Genomic DNA, 12,107 nt, shown 5'->3' on the forward strand with positions numbered 1-12,107 from the left:
CCTAGAAGGCCCTATATGTACCACTTTGGAATTAAAAGAATCAATCATCATAAATTTCTATATATTTATATACATTATTGTTGTGAACAGGTAACTCTTACATTACACGGCGCGCATTTTAAAAGCGCCTTCCGATAAAAATGAGTAGCGGAGAACTATGCGTTTTTGTCTTTCTTTTTTGGAACGGAGAGTTCAGAGAGAGTAGCGTAGCGTAACGTGGTGCTGAGCTGGAAGCGTACAGCATGAAGCCGAAATGTATTTTTGTAAGTGAACTTTATTACTATTAATGAATAATCAACATAATATTTTCCTACGTTGGTGAGGAGTGTTTCTCATCAAGAGTACAAAAATACATAACAATTATGTATACACAATATATTTCCAATAATTAATCGTTGATTAAAAGATATTATTAGAACGTAAGAAATTTTTTAAATGTAGAAATATTCTATTATATTTTCAATAAGCATTTGCATATCTAAATGCAAAAAATTATATAATTCTAAAGCCGATTTGCAAAAATATAATATATTAATTTATTAAAGTTTTCTGAAATCTGTTTAAATATAAACAAAAGAATTAATTTGTTACTTTATTTGTAACTTAAAATGCTGTTGGAGACTTAATAAGCTAATAGATTCTAATTGCTGACGATCATTTTTCTCGTAATCGGTAATTTATCGAATCAAGTAAAGTAAGCCACGTGTGTTTGCCATGTTATCGCGCTCATGTGAAGTTCTCGAAAATATATGACTGGCACTCTTATCCTCGTAATTCTTATGACATATACATATACATATATGGATATCCGGATCCTGGCATCAAACCAACTGGCACCATTAACCCAAATATATATATGTCGTCCATTATGAGGCGAGTACCTAGCAGATAAATTAATCACGGATTTCTCTCGCGCAGGAGAGTCTTCGTTTCTATCGACCTCGAAATTCCGCAATTCGATAATTCAGGATTCAATCAAAGATTTATTCACCACCAGAAATTCTCTTTTCGTGCGCATTCTCAGCGTATTATTTCGTCTTTGTTTTATGTAAAGCATTTTGCACCTTATTTTACTTTTTATTATTACTATCATGACAGAAGTAATGATCGGTAACAATAATAGAGCCTTTTGCAAGAAAGTAAAAATTGTTTCTATAATAAGCGTCAATTTATGTTTTTATGTTATATTTTATAATTAAATAATAGATATATTTATGTAAAATATTAAAGTGATAGTAATGTAAAATAATTACGTAAAATAATAAAGTATATAATAATATTATTATGTAAAACACATTCTTAGTCTCCATAATTTTATCATAAATTTGCACACTTAGGTACTTAAGGAACATCTATATCTTCGCCACGATTTTCTGAAATTTTATCGTACAAGTTTTTAGAATTGTTCTTCTAGAATTGTTAATTTTGTCGCATATAAAATAAAAAGAACATCTCAGTAAATATATGTATCGTTCTAGGCACAAACAACCATGTTATATTCTTGTCAATTACTTTGGAAAATTAGCTGCGAATAAATCCGGATTATGAAAAAAATATACGCGCGAAATTCGCGTATAAGAATCTCTTTCCTAGAACGAATTAAATTAGCACGATTCTTTCCTGTTCTTCGCGAAGAACCTTGTCAGGCATTTTAACGTGCGACACATGCTCGCGTATCCATTATGCAAATACGCGAATGTCACGTCGCGTGTATATTCATAATTTCTCTATACGTAACACATTGCACGCATATGTGTGCGTATACAGGGTGATCCAGAAGAGATGGGCATCGATAATAAGCATTTTTAAGCAAAATTAAATTCTTTTTAGCGATAGAATGGCATAAAAGTTCTATTACAAACAGAAATTATTTTATCTTTGCAAAATTTAATCCTAATATTATAAAGAGGAAGCCAATGCCTATGCTTATATTATTAAGATTATATTATTTTGTTAAAATAAATAATTGAAAGAAACTCAGGATATATATCCAATTAAATTTTCGTAGAGAATGGAAGAATTACGAGTTCGTCAGTCGATATGTTATTCAGAAGGTAAAGATAATTGTGGTGAGTTCAATTGTTGATGCTATAAACGCGACTGATTAGTTTACAGATACACGGATTGTCAAGTCTTCTGATCACAAATAAAAAATGAGAGTATTTTAATATATAATAGAAGATGTGATTTGAAACTCTCTTATAGACATCACTCATAGATGACATAAACATGACATTTAATGCTAATAATGACAAACATGCGAAGTCATTAAAATTAAGCCGGATGAGACGATCGATGCCGGATCCCATCTTTTTCAGACCACCCCGTATACATCCCTTGTAATACACGCAGGTGCCGCGGTGCTATGTGCACCCCGACCGTGTGCACGCTCGCGATCTCGCCTGTGGATGCATCGCGCGCCCGTGGACGCATCGCGAGCGAGGCCGACGCAGCCGTGTGAGCTCTTCGTGTGTGTGTGTGGGTGTAGCGTCGGTGGGTGCTGCGTACACACCGGGTAGTGTAGGATCAATATAAGCGATGACACAGCGAGAGCTCATCTTTAAGCCACGCCCATGAGCAGGCCGCGAACGAATGCAGACGCGAGCCCGGCCGAGCGCGGCCAATCGGCGTGGCGCATCGATTTTTCGTGCCTTTTTCCCTTTTTTTTTTCGCGAAAGTGAATTTCTTCGCGAGGCTGACAAGGCAGCGCGCGGCGGTGAGGGCGAAAAGGGAAGAGAACGCGGTGGGATGGGGAAGAACGCGGGCGAAGGCTTAAAGGGTGAACGTTGGAGGATAGAGAGGATAGCGACGAGGAGCGACGAAGAGAGAGAGGCGGGGAGAGAGGGAGACAGAGAGATGGAAGCAGTGACGGCAGTTGAGGGAAAATACGAGGGGATGTTGGGGAAACGGGGGGGGGCGGGAGGGGGAGAGAAGCGCACCGGAGAGAGACGACTGTGGAGAGAAGACGGAGGATGAGGATCGATGAGGACGGGGTGACTCTTCCATACCAGGGGTAAACGAACCTCCATTTCATCTACCCTTCATACCGTTATCGGTTGTCCCTTTTTCAATCGAGGGAGCCCCCTGCTGCTAGGGACATCGAGGTGTACCGCGGGCTCATCCTCTCGCACGTATCTTGTCAGCCGAAACCAGCAGTTCTTGTCGTTTTTTTTTAAATTATACTTGTTGTCAGTCTAATCTAATTCGTGTATCACTTTTCACGAAAACGAAATTTTTCTCGCTCGATGCTCGATTAATTAATATGCCCAAGATTACATTACGGGAGGAGAATCTTTTTAACGAGCTGTAATATAGATTTTAGAAGATGTATATGGTCTTGCGAAATATTAAATTACTTGTTAATTGGACATGAAAAATATTATCAAATTTTTCAGTGACTGCTATTTTATAAATTTAGTTACTTCCACGTCTCGATGGTAGAAATTTGAATGGACGGAATAATTAATGTGAATATTTTTACTTATTAATTTAAAAAATATGTTCCTGTTCATATAATTGACGAATAAAAAGCCACAGCGCTTTCCAAATAAATTTCCGGCAAAGATACGAATTACTTTCTCTGATAATTTGAGATAATGTCATAAAGATTAATATAAAAAATGCCGAATATGTGTAAATAATCTCTAATTCTTTAGAAAAATTTATATTAATATTTATATAAAATATTAAGCTAATTTTGTGTTTAATACGAGGTTCATTTCACTTTAATTAAGGGTTCGTACGAATAACTGAACCTCTTTTGCCATCTTGCAGTACGAGAGATAACTATGCGGAGAACGCTTGTTTTATCACCCGCGATAATACACAGTATTGCATTTGTTTGAAACAATTGGGAATTTATTGCAAGTTTCTTATTTTTGCGTTACGCATTATTTTGTTTACAAAAATTTTTATACACAAATAAAATTAATAAGTTTCATACATAATTTAATGTGAATCACTATTCAATAAATTATCGCTGTATATCTATATGAAGCTCTACTATAATGTTTGATAATAATCAGAATCTTAATGAAGTTAAAATTGTATGAAGTTGATAGAAATATATGATCTTGATTAAGAAATAATACATTTTTTATCAATTGCTTTAGAATTTCGGTACTAAATTAATATCGCATATTAAAAAAAAATTACGTTAAAATAGAGAAGAAGCATTTTTGCATTTTATTGTATATTCAATTAAGTCACGTGTAAATATCTCAATTAATCACGCATGTAAATTCATTGTATACAAACAATGCTACGACTACGTAAGTTAAATTCACTTGATGGAATTGACGGATTCTATATATGGACACGATATCGGATATACCATGGCTGCGTTCGAAAACGTCACCCGAGTGCACACGAGTATACTCCCTTCTCTTTCTATCTCAGCGAGTTAGAAGGAGAAGAGAGTATACCCGTGTGTACCCGGGTGACGTTTCCGAACGCAGCCCATATCTAGTGGCAGATTTTGCATTAAATGCACACGTAATATCGTTACGACAATTCGAATGCAATTTCCGATATGCTGTCTTTACATGTCAATCGCTTCGATTCTCTCGAAAGACCAGAAGGATTATTTTCGCGTATACCTGTAGCATCGGAATCTGTACTCACCGGCACCGTAACCATTTCGAATCACGAAGCAGCGTCAATTGCGGCAGATGGAATATGGTCACGTTCGTGAAGATTCGCGATAATCGTTTACGTTTTAGCGTTTTTGCGCGTCATTCTAATCAGCACTCCCGGCAGAAATCGCGCTTGTTGCGCATTTTTAACGTAAAATTAATGCGGAGTGATCGCGTCCTCGCGTTCTGAATCAACGCGCCGCGGCGCGTTGAATCGTTTTGTGTTTCTCTTTGGTACTAGCAATGTAGAATACGAATTATTTTAGGGTACGTGACGCCATCTGACGTGACTGAGTAACACGACTAATATGAGCATTGATCGAGAGATGTCACTTATAGTTTATAAATTTCTCAGCTGTGCAATCGCATTATTTTTATTGTAAACGAACCATTGGAATTGATAATAGAACGTTACATTTCGGATATATTATTGTTTATATAGGTGACTCAAAACATCACGGATTTTTCGTCCGGATATATAGTTCGCTTAGCGCGAGCGAAAAGTCAATTTCGAACGGGCAGGCGATGTAATTTCGGTCTTCATAGACATTTTAGTATTTTTTCTGGACTCATCCTCTCCTCTCCCTACATTTTACGATCAATATTTTTTAATTATTCCGAATTAATATTTTATAATTAGCTTTCAATGTGAGAAGATATAATATATATCCATCCTAGTATCCCACAGTAATTTTCTTTACTTTTTGCATAATTGTGTTCTGTCATTCACGATTTATATAGATATTCGCAGGAATAGTTCGCGTGGAGGAGTTTTAGAATAATGAGATATTTAAATAATGACTTTTTCTATTTAAAAAGACTGGATCTTCTTTACTTTGGAATAAGTATTTTTGATTAATCGTTGACTTCAACGAATTATTAACTTATAATTAACTTATAAATATTTCATTGTTTGATATAATATATAAAAAGTAAGATTAGATTAGAGAGTGATATAGTTAGAAATTTTGCTGTAAGCATTTCTGCTGATTGAATTGATCACCAATTTAGTTTATTGGAATTTGATTGAAATTGCCATATTCCTAGTTCTTCTGTTTACAATTAATTTATGCATCGTCCAAACTTAAAATAGGAATAAAAAGTTATATGTATGTGCGCGCGCGCGCTACGTTTAAAGTTCTAATTTAATTTATAATTAAATGGCTAATAAATAACTAGAAAGGTAATTTTATAAAATAAAATTCATAAAAGAGAGGCAATTACTGTTGTAATTTATACGTTAACTGTAAGTAGAGATTATCGCAAAGCGAACGATTCGGATTATAGATTCTATTAATATACCTCTGGCTCGCGTTATTAATAAAAAATCAACAATAATTTGTAATATTTAATTTATTTATTAAATCTGAGTAAAAAGTTCCAGAGAAGCCAACTTTGCCAGTCACTGCCATATATATGCATCTGAAATGATATTTTAATGATATTGAATTTCTACTTGTGTGTGTACGTATCATCTCTCTCGACAAGTTTTTTATATTATTATTTTGCATAATATCCGAGGAAGCATTATAACGCTTTCATAATGGCACAACAAAGGTGTTAGAAATCTTCCTATTTATCATTTTATTATGTTAAAAATAGGAAATGATATCGTAAGAATATTAAGTGTGAATAAATCTTTCTAGAAAAAGGTAACGAAAAGGAATAAATAAATTTTGAGATATTTCTAAAGGAAGGAACAAGGAGCTCGCGAAAATTTTACAGTTTCGATAAATATTGTGCATATGTGCATTGTGCTACAAGGACCGGTTCACCGGCTCTTATAAGAGTAGAAAAGTTTCTTATGTTTGTATTTAATTTCTGACCCAACTTGCGTTGGGCACACAAAAAATTAGTCTATAGACTCATCAATTGTTCCCCTCCACGGAAATCTTTAGTAAAAGGCGAAAGATTTATGCGTGAATTGAAGGGAAACCAGAGTGCCGAAACGTTCTCCGGCTCGTCTTATTATAGTATACGGTGTTGAATTTTACTTACGAGAAAGCGAGCCATCTAGTGGCCGCTATAAGTATTAGCGCAGAAGCGCGGGTTGCGCGGGCCGCGCGGGCCGCGCGGGGTTGTTATTCCGGTTTATCTTCCTGGCAGTGCCGCATTAACCGGTTTTGCGCCCATGAGCTAAAATATTTCGAGCGCTCTTTTATAAGATGTGATGTCATCTGGATAAAATTTCTTTTAGGAGTTATATTAGATCATGAAAAAGTGCTAAAATTATCATTATTATTATATATATTATTATTACATATTTTATGGCCTCCTTATCAAGTGCCCATAAAATTTTACAAAATTCATAATTTTAAAAATTAATTTTCTCTCGAGATTTTGTTTTAAGAAATCCTTTTTTTATTTTGGCTGAAGTACATAGGTACATAAATAACCAAAAAAGCGCAACAAAATACAAAAATTGAAGGATATAATAAGTATAGATTTAAAAAGTTGATAATAAGTAGAAGTTAAAATGTTTTTTTTTTCTATATTCTATAATACGGAAAATTCATCAATAATTTAGCAGTAAAAGTTCTTTTTAAAATTCTTTCTGAAATTTGCCGCTCTCAGCGGCAATAGTCCACTCACAATCAGCCTATGCCTTAATATGGCACGTACTTCTTACGTTTTAACGTAGCCGACAGCTTCACTCGGTTGTCGCTTGATATTTTACAATTAATCATTTTAGCATTTTAGAAATACGTGTATATCCATAGCTGTACTATGCATATTAAATATATGTGACATAATATAATTAATTCCGTTAAATAATTTTAAATATAATTTAATTTATTTTATACCTAAATGTGTGGTATAAAAAATTTTTCTTTTAAATCTAATTCTGGAGAGAGAGATTTTGTCGTGTATAAAAATCTTTGTAAAATTATTTTCTATTTCGTGTACTGAAATTTATTTCAGAAATGAGCATTACAGAATTTTGTTGTCTCTTGTAGAAATGAAAATATCAATCGAAGTTAGTAGCAGAACGACCAATCTATTGTCGAAGCCTTAGGAATGTCTGTGCACCGGTAGAACGTAAACCTGTAGTAAATGGTATCTAATAAAAGTAACACGGCATCACAAGGATCCAATTTTCTGCCGCTACCGCGAATTTCCCACTTCGCCCTGTCCCGTTCTCGTGAATTACTGCTGACTGCGCACCGAAAAAGTTTTTGCTAAATTTCGTTTGCCCTAATCTTTGCACATAAAAGCGTAGTATGAAGTCCTTGAAGCTATTTGATGTGTATCTGCAGATACATATTTTCGCGCGTAGTTCTTACGATTCAATTCGTTATTTATTACAATGTTCAATAATATGATAAATTACAAAATCTCAGAATGTTTGTACAATTTTAATTAAATTCTTTTTAATTGTTCTCATTATATAAGTGTATTAAGTTAAGATAATTAAGCATTCTGTTAACATTTAGTTTATGAATCTGTTTTATTTTATTTTGCATATAAATATGACTGCACAAAAAATTTTAAATCCTTGATTTGTGTTTAAACTTTTACAATTAATATTTGTATGCTCTTTTAGCTTAATTTTTAATATTTTTAATTAATGTGGATTATTCAATATATCAAGCATTTTGCTGACCTTTGTACTTAATGTGCGAGTACCCAATCTCGAAGGGGGCGTAGCTCAGATGGTAGAGCGCTCGCTTAGCATGCGAGAGGTACCGGGATCGATACCCGGCGCCTCCAGGTTTATTTTTTTGCTGCTTTTGCGAAAACTTGTTGCAACGAGAAAGGAAGACGAGAACAACAGTTATTAGAGAAATATTCTTAAAAATTTTTTTTAATCTACTCTTCCTTGATACGAAAATATATCTTTTTATACTTTCATCAGAGAAGTCTTAACAATCGATGGCTTAAATAAAACGTTTATCAGGAATAATGCGGTATAATTCGGAATATATTGATATCTAAATTAATTATTTAGAGATTTTACATACTAGTCTTGTAAAAGCATGCGTCAACTTTTTCTATGTAGCAACAACGTTCTCACGTCACGTAGGCGCCGTGGCTTAGTTGGTTAAAGCGCCTGTCTAGTAAACAGGAGATCGAGGGTTCGAATCCCTCCGGGGCCTCAATCCCGTCAAGGGGATACTGTTTTTATTTTTTTTATTCATATTGATAAGTTTTTAAGTATTAATATATGATATGTAATGTGCGTTATTTGCGTATTATTTGTATTCTTGAATTAGCTATTTATTGCATAGATAAGGCCTGTTCTTTTTAGCTGAATTTCTTGTACGGTTCTTTATCCTCTTTTTCTTTTCACACTGGAGAGAAAAAGAGAAAAGATGAACTGTGCAAGAAGTTCAGCTAAATAAAACAGAGCTATAAACTCGCTGAAGAATTAAGTGAAACAATTACTAAAAGTAAACATAAATTCAATAAATTAATATACTTTGTACACGCAGAAATTTTGTTTTAATTCTTTTATTCTTTATTCTGTATTATATAATTTCTTATTTTTTTATAATTATAAAAGGCGATGAGTAGGATAATAATTATCATATATTTCTTATTAGCGAATTAAAGTAGTTAATAATTGATAAAAAGATAAGAGAGATTACATTACTAGTGGCTGCATAGCTTTCTATTATTATTAAAAAATATCTGGCATAACAATTGCTGTCAATATATCGCTATCTGATTTGTATTCGGTCTTTAATAAAATGATTTTAATTAATTCAAAATGATATAAAAATTGTAATTACGGTCATGCACCAATTGTAAAATTGTAATTACGGTAAAATAATTAAAATAAAGACTGGGGGAGCAGGCAGCATAAGAAACAATTGGCCATAATAATCACTTTATTCATTTCGTTCATGGCCACATTTTATACAGCTTTTTAAAAATATTATATTTTATGCAGACAGTCTCGTGATACACTTATTGAGTGCAACTGAAAAGTCTGATGATAATAAAGAAAGTGAACTATTATTGCTGACATAATATTTCTTGTAGAAGTTAATAATTATTAAAATATTTTTCACATATGTAATCTTCAAAAATATTGAAACAATATCTGTTATATAAGCAATGAATATGAACAAATGAATATAAATAATTTTTTATGAAAAATAATTAACAAAACATTTTAAAAAATTCCTAAAACCTGCACAACAAGTGTGTCGAATTTACTGTACGCTCGAGAATTTTTAGAATTAATAGATGCTTTATTATACAAGAGTAATAGAGTAAGGTAAGTATTGTATTACGTGTGAATATGTTATGCAAACACTTATGCAAAATAAATTTTTTAAATGGATATATTACAATAATTATTTATGCTTTTACGATGCTACTATATTTTATATATCCTGTTAGATCTAAATAGATTAAAAACCACTCACGTAATCATATTTCTTGGTTTAAAAAAGTGTGACCGTGAACAAAGTGATTGTCATGATCAAACCTTGACGAAAGAAAAAGTGAAGGTCTAATTTAATGTTACCAGGAACATCTTGTGTTTTTAGAAGCACTTTGGATATTACGTAAGTCACTTTATTGTATTTTATTCTTGTTTAATTATTAATTACTAATCTATCCTATTCAAATTATTATTTGCATAATTTGCATACCGTCTTGTACAAACTACTTATAAATATATGTAAAAGTTTAAGTACGAAGAGTATAAATTAAAAAAAGCAATTTTTTACTTTTTTTGTTTAACAATTCCCCTCTGCTCCTAATCCTTAATCGTAATAGTTCAAGACAAACAAGTGTATTATAACATATTACGCAATAATTATTTAACGGGAAAAAAAGGATTAAAGTAGTCTCAGGCAATTTTAAACAGGGAATTTGAAAGTGACACAAAATCCTCGTCTTCTGCTTTCTATTTGTATTGCTTTTCTACTCTCTCTTTCTATTTAAATAGAAATTAATCTTTGGCTTCTAAATCTTGTATTAATTATAAACAATGTTTATTGTAAACGATTAAAACTTAAATATTTAAATAAAAATCTTAGCAAAACTAATATTGATATATATATATATATATATATATATATATATATATATTAGTTTTCTCGAATTTACAAGCAGTACACTTCAATATTTCATATTTGTTGCCTTTATTTTGCTTGGCGTACATGACAAAAATTAATCTATACCACGGAAACTGAAAAAAAATTTAACTTGACGTATTTCATCGATCGTGGAATGTGATGTGTGTCATATATAACACTTGCAGCAGCGGACTGCCAAATTGAAAGTCGCGAAAGTGGGTCACTGAGAAACCAGTTGGATTAACAAAAAGACGGGCTCGTCCGGGATTTGAACCCGGGACCTCTCGCACCCTAAGCGAGAATCATACCCCTAGACCAACGAGCCATGTCGAGAACTGGCTGCTTCCGTAACGGTTGACCCCTTCCGGTTTATCAAATATCAGTCAATCATATATTGAACATGTGACTCGTTTCATGTACAATAATAGGCTAAATTATTATAGATGTTTAAATGTATTTTAAAGTCTCTTATCTAAGAGTCTGAGCAAATTGAAATCAAAATATCTAATAAATTCAAAGAACTAACAAATCGAAAATCAAAATATATAATTATGTTTAATATAATATAAAATATCATTACTTTTTTATAAAATGTACTTTAAAAATAAAAATGTCAGGTAAAGTAACGAAAAAACAAGAAAATTTTCTTAACAATAAAAGAAAAACGTATGTTTTACGAATAGAACAAATAATGGACACACTGTGAGGAAGATAAAGAATTGAATGTTTCATGATACGATTCACCATTCAAACAAAAGATATGGCAGATAGCCAATGTCACGCATGTAACGACTTCAATTACATTAAGTATTTTTTATTAGATAAATAACTTCTTTATGTGTTAATTTCGTCTCATCTTGATTACGACCATGTGGGACATCAAGAATGAAAAAGTTTTCATAAGGCTCGTTGGTCTAGGGGTATGATTCTCGCTTCGGGTGCGAGAGGTCCCGGGTTCAAATCCCGGACGAGCCCGCAATTCTTTCTTTTTCACTTTATTTTTTTATATTCCCATTGAAAGTCAATGATACTTAAGCCGATTGCTTCGAACTGTAACGTCAAAGAGAAAATAATCGAACGGAATGGATCTTTTATTTACTTATATTAGAAATAATAATAATTGCGAAAAAGTTTCATTAAAAAAATTAGTTAATTATATTAATTTTTTTAATACAATAAAACTTACTTTATATATGGTATTTCTTTAATGCGTAGTAATACAGATGCGTAGTAATATAGAACTGTGTTTAATTAATCTAACGTTATCTTAGAATCAAATATAATCTGAATTTTCCATTATTTTTATATTTAAATAAAAAAAATAAAATAAGTGCGGAAAAATTTATTAAAATTAACTAATTATATTGATTTAAATATATTAAAATTATTTTATGTATAGTTTTGTGTATTTAATGAGTAGTAGTAATTAAAAGTTTTTATA

General features: G+C 32.3%; 5 non-coding genes across 5 annotated transcripts; 3 read left to right on the top strand and 2 right to left on the bottom strand.

Annotated features, from left to right (window-relative positions):
- Positions 1 to 6,457: 6,457 nt before the first annotated feature.
- On the bottom strand, positions 6,458 to 6,578 carry LOC139780936 (U5 spliceosomal RNA). The gene has a single exon (XR_011720384.1). It is a non-coding gene; the product is annotated as a U5 spliceosomal RNA (small nuclear RNA).
- A 1,694-nt stretch (positions 6,579 to 8,272) lies between these two features.
- Positions 8,273 to 8,345, top strand: Trnaa-agc (transfer RNA alanine (anticodon AGC)). Its single transcript has one exon. It is a non-coding gene; the product is annotated as a tRNA-Ala (tRNA).
- Positions 8,346 to 8,657: 312 nt separating this feature from the next.
- On the top strand, positions 8,658 to 8,731 carry Trnat-agu (transfer RNA threonine (anticodon AGU)). The gene has a single exon. It is a non-coding gene; the product is annotated as a tRNA-Thr (tRNA).
- A 2,188-nt stretch (positions 8,732 to 10,919) lies between these two features.
- Positions 10,920 to 10,991, bottom strand: Trnap-agg (transfer RNA proline (anticodon AGG)). Its single transcript has one exon. It is a non-coding gene; the product is annotated as a tRNA-Pro (tRNA).
- Positions 10,992 to 11,569: 578 nt separating this feature from the next.
- Positions 11,570 to 11,641, top strand: Trnap-cgg (transfer RNA proline (anticodon CGG)). Its single transcript has one exon. It is a non-coding gene; the product is annotated as a tRNA-Pro (tRNA).
- Positions 11,642 to 12,107: the final 466 nt, after the last annotated feature.

Source organism: Temnothorax nylanderi, unplaced genomic scaffold (assembly GCF_030848795.1).
Source record: "Temnothorax nylanderi isolate EJ_2023f unplaced genomic scaffold, tnyl_v1.0 TNYL_tig0306_pilon, whole genome shotgun sequence".
NCBI classification, from domain to species: Eukaryota; Metazoa; Arthropoda; class Insecta; order Hymenoptera; family Formicidae; genus Temnothorax; species Temnothorax nylanderi.